At 41.1% G+C, this 19,462-nt stretch overlaps 1 pseudogene; it reads right to left on the reverse strand.

The window, feature by feature from the left end:
* Nucleotides 1–1,163: 1,163 nt before the first annotated feature.
* On the reverse strand, nt 1,164–1,616 carry LOC140642247 (small ribosomal subunit protein uS15-like; annotated as a pseudogene).
* Nucleotides 1,617–19,462: the final 17,846 nt, after the last annotated feature.

The following is a 19,462-nucleotide window of genomic DNA, read 5'->3' on the forward strand; positions in this document are numbered from 1 at the left end:
TTTGCAAAAAAAAAAAAAAAAAGTTATAAACAGGGATGCCTGGGTGGCTCAGTAGTTGAGCATCTACCTTTGGCTCAGGTCATGATCCCAGGGGCCAGGGATGGAGCCCCACAGTGGGCTCTCTGCTCAGTGGGGAGTCTGCTTCTCCCTCACCCTCTCCCTCTGCCTTCCACTCCGCCTGCTTGTTCTCTCTCTCTCTCTCTCTCTCTCTCTCTGCCAAATAAATAAATAAAATCTTTTTTCAAAAAGGATTTGGAAGACAATACACAAAAATAATGTTAAAAATGGTGGGCTTATTTTAGGAAGTGCAAAGTAGAGGAGAGAGAATTTACTTTTCAATTTTCCCCTTCTGCACTTTTTGGAGTTATTATCATGCTAACCAGTAGCATGAACAACTTTCACAATTGAAATTAATTAATCAACAGTGAAAATATATTAAAAGCTTTACAGAGCATTCTGATCATCAATGGTTTCAGGGACCATTGCACCAGGCAAATGAGATAAAAGTCCATTAGTTTAATTTCTCATTAAAGGAATTGTGTGTTCCCTCAAGATTCTAGTTCTTCCAATTATCCTGTAAATACCAGGCCTCCAAGCAATGCTGACACCTGCTAGCATTTAGCTACACAGAAAGTAATAATGGAGAACAAATGATTGGGTAATAAAGAACTCCCATCGGGATCCCTGGGTGGCGCAGCGGTTTAGCGCCTGCCTTTGGCCCAGGGCATGATTCTGGAGACCTGGGATCGAATCCCATGTCGGGCTTCCAGTGCATGGAGCCTGCTTCTCCCTCTCCCTCTGCCTGTGTCTCTGTGCCCCTCTCTGTGTGACTATCATTTAAAAAAAAAAAACTCCCATTGGAGTGGAAACATAGCTCAGTGAGGAAGAAGTCTTACAACTACTTTTACAGGAAGACAGACTGAGAAACTACATTCCTACTCACCATCTGATATGTCCCATACACTGAGTACTTCATTTCACTTCCTTCAGTGAAAAGATCTGTAAGTCAAGCTAACATTTTTACTGCTTTGGTTCTCTCCTGAAAAGTTTGATTGTCAGCAGCCAACATATTGAGTGTTTTTGTTAAGAACTGAAATCATTTTGATATAGGTCTTTTTTTTCTAGATAGACAATGACTTCATTGCTTGAATACACAGACACGTTTATGCAACCACGACAGAGGCTGTGGATAACTCTTATTTCCAATTGGAGGGGAGTACTCATTTGGTCTTATAATATGAGGCCAACAAATAAATGGAACTCTCCATCAACATCAGTCAGATTTAGCATCCTTTCTATGTCTCTCAAGATGCTTTCAAACAGCAACAACTTTCTTAATCCAGTAGTAGAGATCTTCGGGAAGAGCAAGGGCAAGCAAGTTCTTTGGACTTAAGAATTCTCAAGATTTGATTGCCTATCACAAAACATACTTGTGCAACACCTTGTGAGTTTCTCAGAGTCACATCAATTTGTGAGGGAGTCAGGCACATCTTGGCCAGTTTGTAAATAGCATGCTTTACATCATCAGACATCAACTTTAGCCAGGTGGGGAAGCTGCAGTGGTAAAGTAGAGCCAACTGGGACAGGCCCTTCCCAGGAGCATGCATGTGACCCATGATGGCAGCCATCAGGTGGCAAAAAACCATTTTGATATAGATCTTAATGAAATAGACTGAGCTGGCCCCAAATGGAACATTTTTTAGTATTCCCTAATAGTAACATTCCACTGCCACTAGCCAAAGAGCATGAACCTTCTACTGTTTAGATTCTAGTTTTGGGATTCTAGTTTTTACATACTTCTGCTCTTTTTCATCCTCCTCCATGCCATACTCTTGGCCTGATATCCTGCCGTTAGCCACTTAGAGATGGAAGCAACTTAGTGAGCATATAAAACAAGAGTCATGACAGAAATTCCTGCAGGTAGGAACTCAGAAAGATACCAGTGATTCTCAGCTCAGGTCCTCCATCAGAGCAACAGGCGAGGCCAGGTCAACGTTCAGATTCCCGATGGCCATACCTGGAAATGTGGATCCAGTAAGTTGGATGCTGGGCCTAAGAACCTAAACTTTTGCCAGCGCTCCAGGTGATTTTGCTGTTCCCCATATGAGAAGCATTGTAGAGAACATAATTTTGAACAGAGAGAGTTAAATGTACCTAGATTCTTAAGGCTGAGGTCTGGTGCTGTCTGGGTTATTTTGTGGAAGTTACATCACCTTTATTTGCTTTCATTTTCTCCCTGTTGAATGAAGGATGACATTATAATGATCTCCGAAGTCTCTTCTACCTCTGAATTTTTGTGATACTATGAATTAACACAGGGATCAGGCATTTATGAAAACTCTCCATGTTGCTTCCTAATTATCCAATTGCTTCTGTCATCAATTGAATGCCAGAACATTCTTTACAGGCTTTCCTGGAAAGTAGAGAATCAAGATCCTTTGCTTTGGGTATCTGTGTTATTTTTCAGGGCCAGACCAGGCTAGACCACAGCCTTGCCCCAGAAGGCTGATCAGTAATTCTCAGTGGGCCTCCCAGCCATGGAAGTCTCATGAACTAGTACCTCTCCTCTGGCCTCAGCTGGTCACTTGGGTACATTCCAGTTACTAACCAGCTTCACCAACCAGGTTGTTCTAACCATGTAATCACGTTTTGAAAGATGGAAGTTGTTTCACAGATATCTATCCCCACCCTTGTTCTTACTAGAGGAAGCCCAATTTTATTCAGGGCAGCTGAAATATTCAAGATCCTAGTTTACTTTGCAGCTGGAATGGTCATAGGACACCATTCTGTCCAATGAGATACAGGCAAAAGTCCCCAGGGAAGCCATTGCTTCCTCAATAAAAAAAGAGAGGTGCTTCTGCCCCTTCGTTCTTCACTGCCTATCACCCACCCCTCTCTTTTCTGGCTTAGAATTTGGAATGTGAGGCCTGGAGATGCAGCAATATTATTGCAACCCCAAGATGAGATGCATGAGAATAAGGGCTTATATGGAAGGAGAATGGAATGATGGGAAATTCTGGGTCCCTGGTGGTGTCACTGAGCCACCATACTGGTCCTGCACTTGCTCCCCCTGCACAAGAGACAAATCAGCTTTTGGGTTTAAGCTACCTAATGAAGTTTCCCATTATTTGTAGACTACTACAAAGCCCATGCTAGTTAGGCCAATGCGGGCCCTCACTCACTGAAGTGCCATACCTGCTGGTCACCCATTTCTCTAAAAACTTCTTTTTCTCTTTTTTCCACACTTGTTCCCAAAGACTCTTCACATTTTTGCATTTTTAACTTAGGAGACCATTTGTCCAAGAACTTTGTCCTGCCTCTTCCTGTCATTAATATTTTCAAGATGCAAATGTGCTTACATATGAGATGCCTACTTACAGACTACTTTATTAGAAAACAAATTATAATTTAGTCCACAGTAAATTGGAAAAATTGACAGATGAACTCAAGACTGTCACTCTTCTGAGCAGTCATTAATTCACCCATCTATTCATTTGCTTGGCAAATGCCTGTCGCATCTATATTATCTGCAGGCTGTGGTACTAAGCACTGAAGCATATCCAAAGAGAATAAGATCCACCTGCCCCCTTGGAGTTGGGGAATAAAAGACATACAAGTCTGAAATGGCTAAGTAATTATGCAAAGACAGCAGGTGACCAAGTAGGAAAAAAAGAAGTTTTGCCAAAAATTTATTATCATTCAGAGAGGATGGAAATTGGCTGCAACCATTTTCTAGGCAACTTTTTTTCCTAAATAAAATGTTTACTTCAGCAAATCAAGCTGACAAATTTTTCCCCAAGGCCAAAGAATCTATTTTGGAAGAAGGGGGGTTATTTATGCAAAAGAGAAAGAGTCAGAAAGTATTTGTAGAAGAAGGCAAAGGTTTCCAAGTCCACTCCTTAGTTCTAAATAGCTCTTTTTAATTTTCCCCAAGAGACCCATCAAACCCTCAAGAAAATATGAAACAGATTCCAAATCATTCCTATGAGCTAGAATTCCACAAGGGTGATACAGATGATTTCCCTTAGTACCCTGTTTGAGTATGGGCAACGAACCCACACCACAGAGACTATAATCACAGCGCATGCAAAGACTGGCACTTCCTACACCAGGTCCTCCAGGTGTGAGCACAATGCCTCCTTGAAACTCGAGTGGCAGAAAACCTTTTGAATTAAATGTGAAGAGATCATGTATGCGAAGCCATGTTAAAGGCAGAGAAATTAACATAGAAACAAATCTGGAGTGGAAACATAGCAATCGTTGTCAGACAAATACAGAAATAGAAGCCCATGCCATTTTTCACATTCTTTGTTTCGGTACATGCTCATGTAGTCCCTTCAATGTGTCGTGCAAACCAAAGTAGAAGTTGTAGGTCTAGAGTCATGGAAATGGGAAGTGATCAAGCACCAAAGCGCTACACTTTGCAAAAGGTCACTCTCTGTAAAGAGTAGTAGAAAGCATGTTGTCTCTTGTTAAGTAAATGAACAAATGTGATTTAAAATATATATATATATGTTAGCTTTATCAGATGCACTGTATCAGTGACCAGCCATACTTCTATCATAGAATTATTTGGCTTGTCCCTGAAAAATTAAATCAATCAAAATGTCAATGTTGGGGTAGTCCCGGTGGCTCAGCAGTTTAGTGCCGCCTTCAGCCCAGGGCGCGATCCTGGAGACCTGGGATCGAGTCCCCACGTCGGGCTCCCTGCATGGAGCCTGCTTCTCCCTCTGCCTGTGTCTCTGCCTCTCTCTCTCTCTCTCTCTCTCTCTGATGAATAAATAAATAAAATCTTTAAAAAATGTCAATGTTGGAGGTGTCATTGATAGCTTCTAGTCTCGTGCAAATGCCAATAATAAACACTCTTGAGAGCAGGAAGGAAAGGACATTGTATAGGTTTGTTCAAGGCATCTCCTGGACCTCCTAGAGTAATCTAATGTCAAATATCCTGTACCATGTCTTTGTATATATCCTTTTCATCCTTGGGTGAAAACCAAGTGTCTTCATAATGGATATCTACTGAATTTTCCACTGACCTCTCTAGCTTTGCAAGAACTGCTCCTACTGTCACTTCAACTGGTGGCTTCATTGGCGGCTCTCAATTAGAATACCAGGGATATAGACACATGACTCTTAAAAACAGCTAAGATTATCATGTCCTCTTGACTAATTGGCCTTCTTTATCCCTGGTAATATAATCTTTGCTCAGAAATCTACTTAGTAGGCTATTCATAACAATAAACTTGTAAGAGGTTTCACACATCAGAGCTTTTCTGACTTAATGATTTCAGGATTTTGATGGAGATTCCTGTTAAAGAACAAATTCTAGATTTTTCTTTTTGCCTTCTATATCCTAAAACTGTGATCGATATCAAACAATATTTTCATGAAAAAATGACCAGGAATATTTTCACTGGCTCTTTTTTCCCCTCATTGAGAAATATAAGGCTTACAATTTTCAGATGATCAGTGTATTTCAAGGCCCGACCATATGTGCTTATTAAATATTTGGAGGGTTTTTTTATCTGAATCTTGGCTATATTCCAGTGGTGAATTAAATTCTTCCTCTCAGGGGCACCTGGATGGATCAGTTGGTTAAGCGTCTGGCTTGGGCTTCGGTCATGATCTCAGAGTCCTGGCTGACTCCCTGTTTAGTGGGGAATCTGCTTCTCCGTCTGGCCCTCCCTGCCCACTGCCTGTATTCATGGTCTCTCTCTCAAATAAATAAAATCTTTTTTAAAAAATAATAAACTCTGCCTCAAAATGTTAAAAATCCCTTTACCTTTTTAAAAAGTATGATAGGATACACATAATGTACAATTTACCATCTTAACCATTAAGTGTACAATTCACTAGAATTGAATACATTCACATTGCTGTCCAACCAATATTCAAAACTTTTTTATTTTGAAAACTACACCCATTAAACGATACCCATTTCCCCCTCTTAGCTACCTAGCAACCCACCCCTCTCATTTCCGTCTTTATGAATTTACTTTCCCTTTACTTTTTTTTGAGATTTTATTTATTTGAGAGGGAGAGAGCTAGCTAGAGAGCTGGAGGGGGGGGGGCGGGCGGTGCAGAAGGAAAGAGAGAAAAGCAGGCTCCCTCCTGAGCAGTTCTGATCCCAGGTCCCCGGGATCATGACTGGAGTGGAAGGCAGAGGCTCAACCCACGGAGCCACCGGGCACTCCCCTTCGCTTTACTTTTTCAACCACATTTTACCTCATCAGTATCAAAGTACTAAATTTTCTGAAGGAAAAAAAAAAGATAATTTGGAACTGTACACAAGAAGAAAATTAAATTCTTCCCATTCCCAATCCCATAATAGGCCAGAGGTAACAACTATTAAGAGCTCTGTGCAGAGCAGCCTTGGTGGCTCAAGGGTTTAGCGCTGCCTTCAGCCAGGGGCGTGATCCTGCAGACCGGGATTGAGTCCAACGTCAGGCTCCTTGCATGGAGCCTGCTTCTCCCTCTGCCTGTGTCTCTGCCTCTTTGTGTGTGTGTGTGTCTCTAATAAATAAATAAAATCTTAAAAAATAAAAAAGAGTTCTGTGCAGATGAAGCTGTGCTTTTTTTCTATACATCTATTGAGGAGGGAATGGGGGGTTGAATCCCATCCCCCCGAGGGATCCCTTGAGCATTGCACCCCTGAATTTCACGGTCCTCTAGCTGATCTTCACTCACTGTGGTTCCATGCTCATTTTGTGCTGTTCATGGATCCAGATTCATGGTCTACACCCCCTGCCTCTCCCAATCATGGATGATTGCCATGTCCGCAATCCACTCCCCTTGCCAGAACCAGCAAGTCCATATATAACAGAGTTTCCAATTGGGACCTTACTATTTACTTCCCTTCTCAGTACTAACTCAGAGAAAGTAGCAGGCCCTACTAAAGGAAAGCATAAAATGTTGAAAACAGTGGATAATAAATTCTGGAGGCTAATCTGGCAATATCAAAATTATAAACCCACATAGCCTTTGATCTAGCCATTTCACTTCTAAGGATTCTTTCTACAGATATACTCATATATGTCAAAAAAAAACATATACAGAGAATTATTCGTTATTCATTATTGTTGCTAATTGCAAAGGAGTGAGAACAATCTGAAAGCCTATTTTTTGTTAAAGATTTTATTTATTTATTCATGAGAGACACAGAGAGAGAGAGGTAGAGACACAGGCAGAGGGAGAAGCAGGCTCCATGCAGGGAGCCTGATGTGGGACTCGATCTGGGACTCCAGGACCACGTCCTTAGCTGAAGGCAGACGTTTAACTGCTGAACCACTTAGGCGTCCCCTGAGAGCCTATTAATAGGAATCTGGTTAAATTTATTTTCCATGGAGTAAGTACCCTACAGTTTTGTTTTTTTTTTAAACAATGAAGAAGAGTTTTACATTTTCATATGGGATGATTTCCAACTTATATTGCTAAATGTAGAAAAACAAGATGCCAAACAGAGTAAATAATATGCTACTATTGGGACGCCTGGTGGCTCAGCGGTTGAGGTCCTGCCTTCGGCTCAGGGCGCGATCCCGGGATGGCGGGACCTAGTCCTCCGTCGGGCTCTTCACGGGGAGCCTGCATCTCCCTCTGCCTGTGTCTCTTTCTCTCTCTGTGTGTCTCTCATGAATAAATAAAGTCTTTTAAAAATTTAGGCTACAATGCTCATATAATATGCTTTATTTTTATAACATAATATGCTGTTATATGAAAATAGGATGCATAAAAACAAATGGATAGAATAAGGTGTGCATCACAGTTGGCAGCACTGTACCAATGATACCAATGTCACATTTCTTGGTGTTGAATCTGTACTGCCCTCAGGTGCTTCCACTGGGAAAGCTGGGTAAAGTGTACACAGGAGCTCTCTGCATTATTTTTGGAGCTTCTTGTGATTCATAAACTAGTTCAAAATACAAAGTAATTTTTCAAAAGGCATTGAGGTACATATATGTGTGTATATGCTTTTGCGCACAAATGCATAAAATATCTGGAGGAAGGGATATATGACCAACTAAAAACATTGGTTGACTCTAAGAAGGGTAATTGAGTGGCTGGGGAGCTAAGGAAGGGTATTTGTTTACCTCTTAGTTCATTTTGAATTAAAAATCTTGTTTAAAAGAATACAATTTTTCTGGGGCACCTGGGTGACTTAGTGGTTGAGCATCTGCCTTTGGCTCAGGTCCTGGGATTGAGCCCCACGGCTTCCTGCTGAGCAGGGATCTGCTTCTCCCTTTGCCTCCTCCCCCTCCTTTTCTCTCTCAAATAAATAAAATCTTAAAAAAAAAATAAAAGAATACAACTTTTCAAGTAAGATTTTGAGCAGTGAAGGTACATGTGAAAATGAAAGAAGAGAAGGAGAAATCTTAAGTGAACATGAGTTAGGTTTCAACCCTGGCTTTCTCACAATGTGATCGATCACCAGCACTGAGACTAACATTCTGTTCCCCATTAGACATCAGAAAAGAAAACGCCTACCTTCTCTGGTGTTTGCTTTGCTCTTTCTTTAAAACTGATTTTCTGAAATGAGCTTTTTTATCACAATGTAGTGTAAGGAAGGAATTCCTAGAACCAGAATAAATGTTAGAGAAATTTGCAGTCAATCATCAGGAAGACCTAAAAATAAATTTTCTTCCTTTCCAGGAATAATGATTTTTAAATTTTTTTCTCTTTAGATTTTGTCACATTATTGCAGGGAAAGCATTGATGATTGTTTTGAGACTGATTCCTTGCTTTTTAAACAAAGTAAATTCATATTCATTTCCTTTATTATACAGACTAACATGTTTCAAAAGCAAAGAATCTGTAGTAGTTGACAACAGGAGACACTCTTGAAATGAGCTGTGTAATCTCAAGAATTTAGGGGGGAAGCATTCTTCATATGGAAGTATTTTTCAAATTAAAAATTATCATAGAGGCTAATTCTTCCTTCTTCCTGCTGACCCTTAAAAAATCAACCTTTATTTCATGTCTCAACTATTTTTAATAACTTACTTAAAGTAAATATTCCTGGAATAATTCCCACAACTGAGTCTAAAAATTGAAGCTAATTCATTTGAGCAACCAAAAGCAGCTGACTGCTATTCTCTAAAATAAATTAAAAGAAAGCCACTGCCACCAGTAGTAAAGAGCATTTCTTAAGAAATAAGAAATGGGGATCCCTGGGTGGCGCAGCGGTTTGGCGCCTGCCTTTGGCCCAGGGCGCGATCCTGGAGACCCGGGATCGATTCCCACATTCGGCTCCTGGTGCATGGAGCCTGCTTCTCTCTCTGCCTCTCTCTCTCTCTAACTATCATAAATAAATAAATAATTAAAAAAAAAGAGAAAAAGAAATAAGAAATGGCTGCTTAAGAAGCCAGAAGTGGTACAGTACAGCACACTTGAAATCTAATGTTTACCTTTTCAGATTTTAAAGACACACCCAATATCAAACCTGTGTGGAAATTATTGGGCCTTTCCAGGAGGTTCTTGTGAAATTTATATTTGTGAATTAATGACCAAGTCCTTGAGCCCACCCCCACGGAAGTATTTCTTCCGTTCACACAGACTCCAAACTAAACTCTTAACTGCCCATGTCTCCCCATCCCCAACCCCTGGCAACTGCCGTTCTACTTTCTCTCTCTCTCTAAATTGAACTATCCTGGGTACCTCATGTGAGTGACACCATATAATAGTTGTTCTTTTGTTTCTGGTTTATTTCACTTAGCATATTTTCAAGGTTTGTGCATGTTGTAGCCCATATCAGAATTTCCTTCCTTTTCAAGGATGAATAATATTCTATTATATAGATAGAACACATTTTGCTTATCCATTCTTCCATCGATGGATGCTTGGGTTGTCTCCTCCTTTTGATGATTGTGAGTAATACTGCTATGAACAAGACTGTACAGATAACTTTTTGTCTCCCTTTTACCCCTTCAATTCTCTTGGGTATATATACCAGTTGTCAAAAGTCACTTGACTACGTGTATGAGAGTTTATTTCTGGGCTCTCTATTCTATTTCTTTGGGCATTATGTTCGCCTTTATGCCAGCACCACACTGTTTTGATCACTGTGACTTTGTAGTAAGTTTTGGAATAAGGAAATGCAAGGACTCCAAATTTGTTCTTTTTAACAATTGTTTGGGCTATTTGGGATCCTCTGAGATTCCCTATGAATTTTAAGGTGGATTTTTCTACTCCTGAAAAAAAAAATCAGTGGTAGGGATTACATTGAATCTGTAGAGTACTTTGGTAATATTAATACCTTTACAATATCAAGTCATCTGATCCATTAATGCAGGATTTTTTTCCATTTATTTAGGCCTTCTATAATTTCTATCAAGAATGTTTCATAGTTGACAGTATACAGGTCTTTCACCTCCTTGGTTAAGTTATTCTTAAGTATTTTATTCTTTTTGGTACAATTGTAAATGGAGTCATTTTCTTTAGTTCTTTTTCAGATTGTTCATTGTCAGTGCAAAAAATACAACTAATTTTTGTGTGTTGACTTTATATGCTGTAACTTTACTGAGTTTGTCTATTAATTCTAAAAGGGGGGGATCCCTGGGTGGCGCAGCGGTTTAGCGCCTGCCTTTGGCCCAGGGCGCGATCCTGGAGACCCGGGATCGAATCCCACGTCGGGCTCCCAGTGCATGGAGCCTGCTTCTCCCTCTGCCTATGTCTCTACCTCTCTATCTCTGTGTGACTATCATAAATAAATAAAAATTTTAAAAAAAAAATTCTAAAAGGGGTAATTTTGTGGACTCTTTATGGTTTTCTACGTATGAGACCATATTATGTGAAAACAGATACTTTTATTTCTTTCTTTTCAGTTGGTACGATTTTTATTCTCATTTTATAAGTTAGATACACTGGGTATATCAGATACGAATGCATTCAGCTAAAAATAACAACATTTATTGGGGCTTGGCAAATGAATTGTTTATTTTTCTCATTGAATAAGAAGTTCCAAAGTTCTGAGCTGAGGCAGAGGCCCCACAATATAACTAAACTACTGAACTCTTTCTCTTTTCACTCCTTCCTTCCTGGCATGCTGACTTTCCTTTTCAAGCCATAAGATAGTTGCTACACCTCCAGGATTATGTCCATCAGACAGACAGGAAGAATGAGGGAGAGTTTCTTCTTTTGAGGATTTGTCTTATAATTGGGATGGATTCTTCCCTCACCCCACCCATCAGCCAATTTGCCCTGACATCTCTCTAGCAATAACAAACCTACCTTTAGAGCAATTTCTGGCCAAAGGGGCAGAGATTTCTATGATGATTTTGACCAGTCATTATTTATATCCTATGACCAGAATAAGATATAGGACCTCCTGAGGTCAGATGAGATTGACAATATCTAAACGGATCCACGTTCCATTAGCAGGGAGGGAGGAAAAGATGGCTATTGACAGCCAGTGGACAGTGGAATTGCAGCAGAGAGGTTGAGTAACAGCCAAGATTCCAGTCCAGGCAGCCTAACTCGGAACCCTATTCTCCCAACCAGATAAACTGAGGAACAGCAGGTCTAGTGGCCAATAAGCCAAACTGAGTTAATGATTGAGTAGGCTTTGTTATTTTAGGACACTGACAGAAATGGGAACATAAAGAGGTAGAGATATTACAATCTCCTGAAGGGCTTTTCTAAATTATAACTTTCCCCATATATCTGTGACCTCCAAGGACATGTGGCCCCTGGCCAATCCCCATTGGACCCTGTTTGTTTGTAAGCCACAGTTCCCAATGGCTTTGTTGAATTAGGAGGAAAGGTTGAGAGACACTGTAATAAGGAATATCCAAACTGTAGATATGTTCAGTTTTATGCCTTTTAATTGATTTTGAGGGACTTGCTTTTGTTTTTTGTTTTTGTTTTTTTCACTTTGTAAATTCTGAATCCTTGTCAAATTAAGTGAGAAGGGGATTTGTTCCTACTGAGGCCAAGGTACTGAGAAAGATACTTTACAGAATTTATTTTTTGGAAAAAGAGAATTTTAAAAAATCTATTTTTGCACTAAAGATTAAGTTGTGATTTAGTCCATGTAATTCAATTTCACAAATATTTATTGTGTGCCACATCTGAGACACCATACTATGTACTATGCTAAAATGATACTATGCTAGGTACAAAAAAATTCAGGGAAGCTGAAAACACCTAAAGTGTATGCAAAATTTTAAAATACTTATTTAAATGATATGTACATTTGTAAACAGGTCTTTTAAACCTTTAGTAGATTCTCAAGTGTATCAGCATGTGTTCATGACACAAAAAGTTGATTCACTGATCAGAATGGCTCATGCCCACAGGTGGGGGATGGCCAATGGTGGTTTTTAGGCAGCAACAAGATGCATCTCAAGGGGGTGGCATTATTTTATTTCCAAGGGGAACTTCACCAAGGATGAAGGGAAATTCCAGCCAGTGGACAGAAAAGAGAAGATGGTTCAGCCTCCCAGGGAAAGATTGGCAAGAGTTCTGCTCACAGGAGTCAGACCAAGTACACAGTATGGGTGAAAAATGAAGGTCAGTGTCACTGGCTCCTATGGTACCAAGTTCAATAAATTCCCATCCTGGGGAACAACAGAAATTGTGATGCATACTTGCCATGCAAATGGTGGCACTTTACATATGCTTGGCTAGCATTGATTTAGAATCTGAGCCTATAGGTTGGAAATCTAGGTCAAGTGTCTCATGTTTTTTGAGGGGTGGTTAGCTGGCAGTGTGCGTAGATACACAGAAAATCAAATTACTCTATTACAAATAATGGCTGTATCACCCTGATAAGAAAAGAGATCGGATAAGCATGCAGAAACATTTGGAGCAGAAGGCATAGGTGTTGATGAACTTTGCTTTGTGAGTGAATACTTCTGCAGGCGTTGAACTCAGCATGTCTATAAAACTATAGAATAACCAGAGGCAGCAATGAAAAAAAGACATACCTCCAGGACAGTGCAATGGTAAGGCAGTGAAAATAGGGTTATCAGCAGCAGATACTCAAGCAAGACCTCATAGGTTCAAATCCTGATCTGCCACCTACTGGCAGTTTGACCTTCAGCAAGTTATTTAACTACTCGGAACCTCAGTTCCTCGTTGTAAAATGAGGGTATAATAGTCCTTACCTCATAGAATTGTTGTGATGGTTAAATGGGTTAATCATTGGAAAGAGCTGAACACCCTATCCAACGCAGGGGGGTTGAGAACCATCTCTGAGTCAGAACTGAGAGCCACCAGAAGGTCAAGGAGTTGAGTGGATTTAGGGATCTGGTGAATTAATTGATGGGTCATGCAGCCCAAAGCAGAAAGGGAAAAAAATAAAATGAGCCTTGAGGGAGGTGATAGGCTTGATGGATAGGGTAGAGTACAGAGGGAAAGATAAAAGAGCAGAAGGAAGAGGTAGACTGATGTATAATGCTTTGATAAGAGGGACATTTCAGAATTTTAATTTCTAGAGATGGCACACTAGGAGGAATGGCAGGTCCCAAGGTGTGATGGGGCAAGGAGAGGTGGCGAAATGGATCAGAGATAAATATTATTGGAGCAGGATTGCTGGGGGGATGGGGGGATGGACAGGAATGATAGATGATTGATCTAAGGGATGTTGAAGGTTCCAGAGACAGTAAGTGTAGGAAAACGAAAAGTCAGAAGCCAAGGTTCTTGGTCCAGCTTGCTCCCCATCCCCGAAACACACTATCCGGTGCCCCCGGTTCTCCCCCATTTCTCAGGCATCCAAGCGTCACACATGTGGTATGTTCATAGTGTGTGGGTTTTAGAGTCAGGTTCTGTCATCCTCACTCTGCCTGCCATTTACTTGCTGCTAATGCTAATTTCTTCACACCCCTATTTTCTCACTTGTGAAATGGGACTCAGAATATCTGCCTCATAGAATTAAGGGAATTCAAGGAAATAATCTGTGGGAAGTGCTTCGCACATAGTGTGGAGAAAGCAGCCTTTAGCACCCAGGCTCAGATCTTTAGCATCCAGAGCCTCGAGCAGGCCACGTGGTTCTATTGAACACAATCTCCCAGCACAATGACAGAGATAAGGTGCCTCCGAGACTATGATAAAGTGAGCCAAAACAAGGTTTCTGTGCAGCCCACAAAATACCAGACCTCCCCCCCCCGCCTCTGCTAACATGGATGGCCACTACTTTACCATGATAGCTCTTCCCTGAGTCTAGTCTGCTCTCCCTGGAGGTAAGATTTACTGAGATGCCCTGTCTTGGTATTGCCCTTGCTTTCTGATGGTACCCGGTCTAGAGTGGGGCCTTGCTTCATTAGATCCTCCCCCAGATTACCCAACCAATGCTCAAATTCTGTAAGTTTTTTCTAACACCCTCTTAGTGAGATGCCACATGGTTTCCAACGGTGTGTGTCTGCAAGGAGCAATAGCCCATTCTGTTCAACTGTAGGTGTGTTTCTGGGGTCTGAACAAGTTCCTTTGGCTGAAGGACATGGACAGTGGTCAATTAATGATGGAAAGTTTATTTCCTGAGGAGTTAGATTCTTCTCTGTGGATGCTGGAACATGTTCACAAAATACAAACATTGTATTTTTCATTGGTGTTAAATCAGAAAATCTGAGGTAATCCCAGCTCCGTAGTTCTGAAGGTCTGTGATTTTAAATTTGACACTCCCCAATGAATGGGACTGACTCACTTATTCTGTATTATTTTATTTACAATTGTATAAAAGAACCAGCATCTCATTCCTATGCCCATGTACAGCACTGTTTTTAGATTTTTCTGTAATCAAAATAAGTTTCAGAAGAATGGCCAAAGCCATGTGTTCTCCATTAAATGGATGACATGGCGGGTTAGTTTCATGAAAAGAAGTTTTGGTGGTATTTTTAGTCTCTTCTGGGATCACTGAGTGCTGGCTAAAAAGGAATCTCAAAGTATTACAGAACACTTTTTCTCTTTATCTAGAATTCCTACACAGCAAGTGCCAGGTTATTATTTGGCTGGTAATTACTCTGCTTTTGTTCATTTGGTATGTCCCAGATTCGAAATGATACGAAGTTTCAGCCTTGTTTGCATAAAGGCCCATTCTTGATCCAAGTACACTAAGATCCTGTAGGAGTGTGGGGACGTGTTGGTCCCTCGGAGCGGCAAGGGAGCCAGTGACCTTGGCATTATGAAGGGACAGCAGAAATGGCTGCTGATCCACTGCTACCTCTCCCATTTTATTTTTCCTCTCATCCTATCCACTAGAAGATGGTTATGGTTCCTTTTAATTATAAAATTCCAGCAGCCTAATATTATATGTTAAGACCCTTGCTCTCTACCTGGCTGCTGTTTTGTCTTCACCCCACAACATGAAGTAAATTCAGCAAACATTTTCTGGGCACCACTCTATGCAAGGCACCATTTGAGGCACTGTGGAGACTATAAAGATGCAAGAGACCTGTCTTCAGTCTAAGAGAGCCAGAGAATGGACAGTGAGGTTGGGTGATCCAAGGATACAAACTAACAGGTTTATGCAGAATGCGAAAAATGAGTCTGTGAACTTCTACACGGAGGTGCCTGGTTAGTAGGAACTTGAGGGAGAGAAGTTGCCCTTTATGAGTTGCCAGATCCTTTTAAAAATGGAAACAGCAAATCATCTTGGTACAGCGCTTCTCGGTTCTGGGAAGAATTACGTAGGTGGCTTCTCTTGGTGCGGGAAATGGGAGGAAGGTTAGTACCTATTGTCCTGGGAGAGGTCGTAACAGGACTTCTGGTCTGACAAAGGCTATTTGTTGGAGCATCAAAAATATTAGAAGCTGCTAAAGAATACTTTCTTAGAGAAGGTAATAATCGTGACTCCCACTTAAACATAAAATGAATGCTTGTCAAAAGTTTTATTTAACTCATTAATTAATGAGGAAGCCAGAAGAGGTTGCAATATGTTCAAAAGAATTCAAAGTACCACACTGAGGGGCCCCTGGGGGGCTCAGCCAGTTAAGGCTCAGCCTGCCTTCAGCTCAGGTCATGATCCTGGGGTCCTGGGATCAGGCTCCCTGTTCAGCGGGGAGTCTGCTTCTTCCTCTGCCCCTCACCTCACTTGTGCTCCCCTGTCTCTCTCTCTCTCTCTCTCTCTCTCTGAAATAAAAAAAAAAAAAAAAAAAAAAAAAAAAAACCCCGAAGTACCACACTTGCATAGATCAGTCCTGAGAATGAAAGTGAATTGTCAAATCCAACACTGGCTTCTCCTGGTGAAGAGAAGGGAACGAACCATTGTTCTAGAAGAGAGAGACTTGCATACACTACTATCAGTGGTTGACAAATTACAGAGTCATAAAAATCCCTCAAGGAAAATGAAAGGCACAAAGCGCCCATAGTATCCAATAATCCTGAAAAAAAAGAAACGAACTAGATAACACGTTGTGTTTCATTGAAGACACTAAGTAATCTTTGGCTTCATCTTAAAGTCTGTGACAATTTTTCCTACAAACCTCTCCAGGACACTGAGATTGTTCCAAGCGAATCCACCTGACAGGGAAAGGCAGTGAGGGAGTTTGGAGGAATTCTCCAGAGGGCAGGGGAGACACAGGCCCAACACCAGGGTGTTCAGGGCTCATCCCAGCAGGTGGCTGAGGAGGTTCCTCTGCTCCCGACCCCACGCCACAGCTCACCTACTGCAGCAGCAGTGAGAGAGCACGTGAGGTAAGGCCGGACCAGGCCCAGTGGAGGCCGTGCAGGGGCCCGTGAGGGTACTCGTGCCCACAAAGGCATCCACGGTCAAGGACCCAGTTCCTGTATCAGGTGAGTGGTCAGTAGATACACTGGAAAGTGGGCCCCCGGACTCCTAGTTCTTTCAGCTCCGTGAGGCATTTGGAAGTAGGCCCTGCAGTCTGAATATTTCAGGAGGGGCAGAATTCTAAGAAACCTCCGCGTTTAAAGGACAAATAGAGGGACGCCTGGGTGGCTCAGCAGTTGAGCATCTGCCTTTGGCTCAGGGCGTGATCCTGGGGTCCTCAGATCGAGTCCCTCATTGGGCTCCCCGCAGGGACCTGCTTCTCCCTCTGCCTGTGTCTCGGCCCCTCTCTGTGTCTCTCATGAATAAATATATAAAATCTTTTTTTTAAGGGCAAATAGAGAATTGAGGTTGGCAATTTTATAGATACAAGTTTCAGAAGAGTGATGGTTATAGATGCTGGATTGTAAATGGCTGAGAGGTAAGTAGGATATTAAAAAGTAATGGCGATGAGAATAGATCATTTAAGTATGGGAAGGTTATAATAATCAGAAGATGCTATCTCCTATCTACTAAAGCAATTATTGAGACTGGTTATTGTGTAGTTACTCTATAAAACTAGCTAGAGCATGGATTCATAAAAAAAATCCATGAACACCTTAGGCATGATTTGCATTTAAAATTTAAAACGGGGATCCCTGGGTGGCGCAGCGGTTTGGCGCCCGCCTTTGGCCCAGGGCGCGATCCTGGTAGACCTGGGATCGAATCCCATGTCGGGCTCCCGGTGCATGGAGCCTGCTTCTCCCTCTGCCTCTCTCTCTCTTTCTCTCTCTCTCTCTCTGTGTGACTATCATAAATTTTTAAAAAATTTAAAATTTAAAACGTATAGTTGTATATTCAATCACCAATCAATTGATGCACTACAGCCAGACTTTTACTTGAGTCTGTGATTAGAGTTCTGTATCCTGTTTCTTGAATAAACCACACTCATAAACCATTTTGTAGGCAGAGTCCTTCTAGAGCTTTACTATTTTCCCCAATCTTTTACATTAGCTGTGCTCATATCATATTTTGTAGCAATTCTTGTTAGCGATCCATCTTTAACTAAATCTTTACAAAATATCTACAAAGCATCCAAAAGAGGTTTCACAGAAATAACTCTTTCACAATTATATGACATTGGTTTAGTAATAATTAATATGTACTTACAACAAGCACAACTGAAATAAACGGGTTTTGGGCCACTTGTAACTCAGAAGGTAAAAACAGAAGTGTCTGGACACTCAGCATTCCGTAGACACATTGTGGGTGTCTATCTGTATGTTTTAAGAGAGCATGAAGAATGGAGTTTAATCATATGGATAGATTAAATAGATGATCGTTAACAGAGCTTCTACGAAATATAACACTGATTATATTCTTACTAGATCCAAGCATCCAAGTGTTGCTTTGGCTTATCTCGTTGAATCTTCCCAGCAATGAATGAAACAAATGCTATTATTATCTTTATGTTAGAAAAGAGAACATTGAAGCACAAAGTGATTCGGTCATTTGTCCTAGGATTCACCAGGTGAATAAGTGGCAGTAACAGAATTTCAACACAGAAAGTCTTATCCCAAAGCTGGTGTTTTTGACAGATTCTTTATTCCCTTTTGGGAATTTTCAGAGGGAACCAGAGGAGAAAGGAGAGGGTAGCCTCAGGGGGATAATATATACCAATTGTTTCCCCCCCCTTGAGAATAACATCTTGATTTTCCTTTGGGATAACACCCCTTCTTTCCACTCAAGTTCATGTCCACCGAAAAGGATTCACTTTCTCACCCTAGCTTCAAGAGTGAGCATGTGACCCAGGCATGTCTAATGAGAGTACTTTGTCCCGCTAACCACAGTGATTGGCTGTGAGATGGGCACATGACTCAAGTCAGGCTAATGAGAGTCAAGCCAAGAACTGTTCCTAATAATATCAGGAAGAGTATTTTTCTACCCCTTAATCCTGTACCTCCAGGATCACTAGCTAAGGACCATCACAGAGGCAGGCACCACTGCTGTTGGCAAAATCCTGCCTGAACCTGAAGTCAGAGGAAAGCAGAACCTAGAGATAGAAAGAAGGAGACCAGTAACTAAACAGTCTTAGAGCTTCTGGGTTCAGCCATACCTGATGTCTGCCAGGTCAGTTCCTAATGATGTTCAAACCCAGTTCCTGTCCTCAAGGAGCTAGCTGATGGTTGAACTCATATCTCTTGGGTATGTTAAACTACCTCAACAACAACAACAAAATGTTTAAAACTGTACTCCCTTACTCAAATGTGCCCTGTCGTCTGTCTTTATTTTATGTCACTTTTCCCCTTATGCTTTTCATCACTCCTCCATGACATTTCGGACCCACCCTACCTGGCTACTTAGAATTTTTTCCTGTTTGTAAATACATACCTTGTATGAACCTAAGGGAAGACATGCATGTATATAAAGTGCAAACATTTTAGCTGTGGAACCTCTTTTCAAATGAAAACTTACCTGCAATTCCAGGATAGAAAATTGTAGCTACTCAGGTTAAAGGTGGCACAGGGGCCTGAGGAGCACTGACTAAGTTCTGCTGTGACAACGCTTTTATCTGACAAGTCCTTACACCTGTAGTCTATGATGATAGGTCTTGACAAAGTACAGAATGGAATTTTGACAGACTTAATCATTTTTGAAAACTTTGTCAAATCTTGTCATATGCTATGAGGATCCATTAAAATGACAATCTGCATACTCCACCAGCATCAACATTCCTTTAAAAAAAAAAAAGCAGAAAACTTAATACAT

The sequence above is a fragment of the Canis lupus genome, chromosome 11 (assembly GCF_048164855.1).
Source record: "Canis lupus baileyi chromosome 11, mCanLup2.hap1, whole genome shotgun sequence".
Taxonomy (NCBI): domain Eukaryota; kingdom Metazoa; phylum Chordata; class Mammalia; order Carnivora; family Canidae; genus Canis; species Canis lupus.